Here is a 5,567-nt window from a genome sequence, read left to right on the forward strand (position 1 = left end):
TTGCGAAAATTCCTGGGCGGAATACGTAGTCTCCACTCTTTTATGCAATCCCTCGGTGCAGAAGCGGAACCGTACGACACCGGCCAACGCCGGCCACAGGTGAAGTGTTGCGTGCAGCAGCCAGCACGGTGAAGTGTGCAGGGGTAGGCTAGTAGCCCCGGCGCGTACGTGTACCCACGCCTAGCTTGATTTCAACGACGTCGTCAATTCGCGAGATCCGATCCCGTGCCCTCATCAGTCGCCGCTCATTGATCGGTGGCGCCCCTGACGACATCTGCTCGTTGGTTTTACTGTGGCTGCGTGGCCATGATGACTACGCTACCGGCCGGCCGGCCGGCGTACGCCCAGAATTGAATTGAACTGCGATATGATCCGTCGCTAGCGAGCTTCCTGCAGCCACGCTGGCTGGCTGCCCTGCCTCGCTCGATCCACCTATCGTACGAACCGCGACACCTGCGGGTGCGACGGGCCGGGCGCCCGGGCGTGCATGCATGGCATGGCCGGCGCTGATGGAGCGCGCGCATGGCCGCTTCTGCCTGCCTGGCGCGCGCGGCGGCCCGGCCCGGCGCGCGCGTACGTGGATCTCCGGTCGACACCTTGCTCACGTCCTGCGTCCTCTCCGATCAGCGCGCGGCGGCCGGAGTCGGAGGACCGGATCGCGCGCGTGCCCGTGCGGCGGCCGGGATGGTCGTCGGCCACAGCGCGGCTCTGTCTGCCTGCACACCGGCACTTTGAAAACTTTTCACCTATATGACGCGCAAAGGAGATTTATCACGGCTATACATTTGTGCCAAACAGTATTTATTATTGTATACGGATTTTTCAATAAACCGTCCCCGAGGGCTAAATTCATGCCTCGCTCGTCTTTTTTTTTTAAAAAAAAACTCCCATCTCCGCCTTGCTGGTTTGGTAAATTTTTAAACCCCGTTTAATTTTTACAGAATGTTACTAATGATTTTAATCCATTTCTTCTTCTTGAATCCACAAACTAAACTGTTGGGACCCATGTAAAGACGACTCATACACCAATCAAATACATAGAGGTAGCTTCGATGTCCTAAGCCGAACTTCTTTAACTAGCTTTAACAATTAAAAGCAACAATTGTAAGTAGTTTTGTATGATAAGGTTTACACTACTAAATTCACCATAAACAGCAATGGCACAGTATTTTATAATTACAAATGATGTATTTTTATGTAAAATTGATGCTCATGTCGATGTCTTACATATATTTGTGATAAGAGGGAAATGGCATGACAAAAACCAACTTCCTCGTTCTAGCAAATTCCAGCTGATCTCCTTGTAACATATCAATTAGGTTAGAGAGTGGAAATTACCCATGATACAGTTTTAATTTAGGAAAATTTGAAAACCTGATCTGGGTTTTCTTGTACTCTAGAGCTATGGCATAACTTTTCGCTCATGGCTCATGGGGCATCTTAATTTATTTTAGGACATGGGACGAGTAGAGTATGGTGGTGTAGGTAGAGGCCAAATAAACAACAACTACACGGACCGTCAAGCACAAAGGGACTACAAAAACACATAAAACTTGCACGTTGCTAGACTATGAGACATTCAAATGCATGTGGGTAGGTGCTTGGAAACTTTCACGTCTAAGTCAGCCATTGCGTTTTCTTTCATCTTCGATTTATTCAACGACAACTATTGTAAAGGATGTCCTCTTGGCGTCATAGACAAACGTAAACTTTTCATTGAGGTTGGAGCTAACTACAGTGCATCTTCCTAAGAAAGTGAAACTAGGACCAGCAGTAGGGCACGGCCTGGCCAAAACGTGCTGCTTGTGACCCCGTCCGTGCACATGCGCGGCCTGCTCGCACGCAGTCGCAGCTCATTTATTCAGCAGGGACTCCTGCACCGCGCTGCGCTGCAGAAGCGGACAGAGAGACGACGAGAGCTCTCCTGCCCGTCTCGCAGCCCCAGCAGGGGGAGGAGGCAGAGAGTATGGGCGAATGGCACGGGCGCGGCAATGCGTGCGTGCGCCGTGCCGCGTTCCGGCGTCGCACGCGTCAAGCAGCACGCAGCAAAACGTTACACTCCAACAGGTCACCCGGCCCGTGCGCGCACATGAGCTTCGTACGAGCCGCGCCAACCAGAGAGCGCAGCGGCCGGCTCGGCCCGCGCTCCTCCAGCCCGGCGGGGCGCAGGTGAAGGGCGCGGCCACCACCGGCCACGAGTAATCACGCGGGCTGACCAGCAGCAGCACGTACCTCCGGCACGCAGGCGGGGCACGACGCCGACGCGCCCACATGATGGCGATCCTCTGTGGCCCTGCTGCGCTGCGCGCGGTGGTCCACGCGCGCAAGGGCGAGCGCCGCTAGTCAATCGATCCACCCATCGGCACGGACGGCGAGATCGGCCGGCCGGTCGACGGCGTATTGGCTGGACCGGCCATAAAGGGGCCCCTGTACTTTCGCCGAACATATCCAGGACAAGTTGCCGGTTTCTCCCGGGCAAACCGTGGCCCTGCCGCATCATGAGCCCGGCCCGCCCGCCCCCGAGCCCGGCGGAACCCATCGCCACGCCGGCCGCCGGCCGCTGGCTGCCGGCGGAGCCGACTGGCCAGGAGGTGCGCGGGGGCGGAGCAGCGACCCACGGGCCGGCATCCATTTGGAAAAGCTTCCTGACCTGCACAGTGGCGGGGCACTGTTGACCTCGGCCTCGCACGTTGGCGGGCGGCGAGCGGAGGCGGAGCTACAGTCCACGCCCCGTACGCGCGCGCCCTGGGTGGCCGATCGGCGACGTGACCTCCGGTTTGCTCCCCCTCCGGTCCCGTCGTGGTGGTGGCCACGCTCGCGCGCACTGAGGGGGCCCTTTTCGCAGGGGGGAACCATCACGGCACGGGCTCGAATCCGCACCCGGCCGGCCGGGGTGTCTGTACTTTGTGGGCACTCCGGCAGCCCTCACATGGGTCTGGACACACTGATTTCTGAATCGGATCAAACCAACAAAAAAGACATCTTTGTTACATTACATTTTTTTTAAGAACTTATACATTACATCGCGTGTGTGGCTGACTGAAGAGTTGCAAAGAATTGATCCCAAACGAATGTACTGAACCAGCAGGGCCAGCGAGTAATAACAAGAAAAAGAGGGCGAGAACAGGAGCATATAGAAGGAACGGTCACGGCGTGTCGACTTGAACTCATGAACTGGACGCATGCCTGCATGATCCCCGGGAGCAGGGCGCACACAGGAATAGCCCCTGCGCCGTCTTCAACGACTCCGGCGGCAGGGGACGGGGCGCCGATCAGCCGCTGGCCTGGTCTCCTCCTGCCGCGGCGGAGTTGACGTAGGCGAGCCACCTCTGGAGCTGGCGGTTGTAGGCGCACGGCCGCTCGACGTGGAGCAGGTGGCCGGCCTTGCGGATGCCGTACAGGAAGCAGTTGTCGCCGAGCTGCCTGCGATTTGGTTTGGTCGCTCGCGGTTAGCGCCGGGCGTGTGCTGATTGAATCAACTAAGCATGACGGGAAACAACTAAGCCTTTTAGCCTGGGAGGTGCTTACTCTTTCATCTTCTTGGCGAGCTCGATGTCGAAGATCTTGTCCTCTAGACTCCTCCTCGCCCCACAGCAGCATGATTTTCTGCAACCACGGTGAACACTTTAACCCACTCTTCTTTTGGTACACAACACATGGGGACAAATCAAGTGGAGACAAATCAAGTGGGCCTTCTTTCTCGAAAAAGATTAGGTTGGGGCCCATGATGAGTCAAGGGCCGTGGACCATGTCACACTAGTCCATATTGAGCCGTTCGCTCAAATGGCGGTTATGGGCCGAAGCGTTCATCAGTTTTTTCCACAGGGGTTGGTAGGCAGTTGGCCTGACGGCCCTAAACAAACAGAGATGCATCTGCACTCTGTCTGCCGGTCACTTTCGTCAGTCAGCTACTCCGCTCCCTGATAACTGACATGAAGCTCCTATATATTCTAAAATTCTCTAGGTTGGTGAACAGATGAAGTAGCTGTGAGTTAGTTCGATTTTGTTGGAAACTAAGGTACCTGTTGGAATACAGGGATATTGGCGTCCATGGTGCTGATTAGCAGCCCCTGCAGCAGCTCCATCCTCTCCTTCCTGTTGGTAAACATCACCTGCTTGCCACCCAACACATGCAAATAATATTACTAGTTAAACAATAAAATACACGAACTGTATAGTGATCGATAGAGCCTCGGCGGGAGAACTGTAAAAAAAAAGGCTCGGTGGGAATCATTTTTATCTGTAATCTACTCATGCTTACCGTTCCTTTTAGCCTTTTACATCTTAATTGACCTAGTACTGTTCTGCTATTGGACAGTGTACTACCACTGCCAACACGAACATCTGAAAAAAAGAAAAGAAAAATCACCTTGAGGTAGTCCTTGTAGAACCTGTCCGGGAACCACATCTTCTTGTACATGGAGATGGAGAGAAGCGCCTTGAGCCCCTTGAGCGTCTCGGGCATGAGCAGCTCGGCCGACGACCCGGCGCCCAGGCGCTCCATGGTCTCCCTGTTCACCGCGTCGGTCATGGTCACCACGGACCCGGACACGCACAGCGACCGCACCAGCTCCGGCCGCGCCTCCGCCAGCTTGAACGCCACCATGCCCCCGTAGCTGAACCCCACCACGTCGCACCGCGCCACGCCCAGCCGCGCCAGCGCCCCCGCCACGCACGCCGCCTGGAAGTCCGGCGACCGGTCGGCGCTCGCCGTGGAGGACCTGCCGAAGAACATGAGGTCCGGGATGTAGAGGTTGTAGCGCGACACCAGCACGCCGAAGTTGAACTGCCACGTGACGTTGCCCTCGGCGGCGAAGCCGTGGATGAGCACCACGTTGGGCCTCGACTCGGGGCCCCTCCTCCTCCTGCTGCTGCCCCCGGCGGGCTTCTTGCCGGCGGCGGCGGCGGGATCGAGCGGGCTGATGGTGGTGCCCTTCTTGCCGACGTGGTGCTTAGGCGCCCAGACGTGCATCGTGGTGCCCGGCTCCAGCTCCACCTCGATGGGGCGGAGCCCGGCCATCTTCATCAGCCGCGACAGCAGCGGCTTCTGCGCCTCGATGAAGTTCACCATCGTCTTGCACGATCGTGGCTTGCTCTCTCGCCGCCGCGTGGTGGTCGGTGCGTGACAGGCTAGCTGTTGCTCTGTCGTTCGCGCCGGGATCGTATTAATAGGGAGAGGTGGCGCCGGAGCAAGGCTGGAAGGGTCGGCGGGAGCCTGCGTGTGGAGGCATGGGCTGCGCAAGTGCAGCGACGGGGAGCGATGTGACGACCTGCGACGGCGACGGGCGGGTGGGGTTTGGGTGGCGAGGGGCCCCACCGGCAGCGAGGCAGAGGAGCGAGGACAGGGGGAGGTGGAGAGCGGGATCAGTGATCTACCGGGATGTACACAAGCACGCGGTAGCTTGGATTGGTGCAACTAACAGATCCTACTGCGCCGCCGGCTGCCCTGCTCATACATTCAGACATCAGACATTGATCCAGCCATTCCTCGTATTCTTTTTCCTGCCACTACATTTCAGATATTTCAGAATGCAACATGGGAAGTACCGGCCTCAACAGAACTTTCA

The 5,567-nt window shown here is 57.1% G+C and overlaps 1 pseudogene; it reads right to left on the bottom strand.

The window, feature by feature from the left end:
• Positions 1–2,963: 2,963 nt before the first annotated feature.
• LOC120649624 lies at positions 2,964–5,187 on the bottom strand (annotated as a pseudogene).
• Between the last annotated feature and the right edge of the window lie 380 nt (positions 5,188–5,567).

This window comes from Panicum virgatum, chromosome 1K (genome assembly GCF_016808335.1).
Source record: "Panicum virgatum strain AP13 chromosome 1K, P.virgatum_v5, whole genome shotgun sequence".
Lineage (NCBI taxonomy): Eukaryota > Viridiplantae > Streptophyta > Magnoliopsida > Poales > Poaceae > Panicum > Panicum virgatum.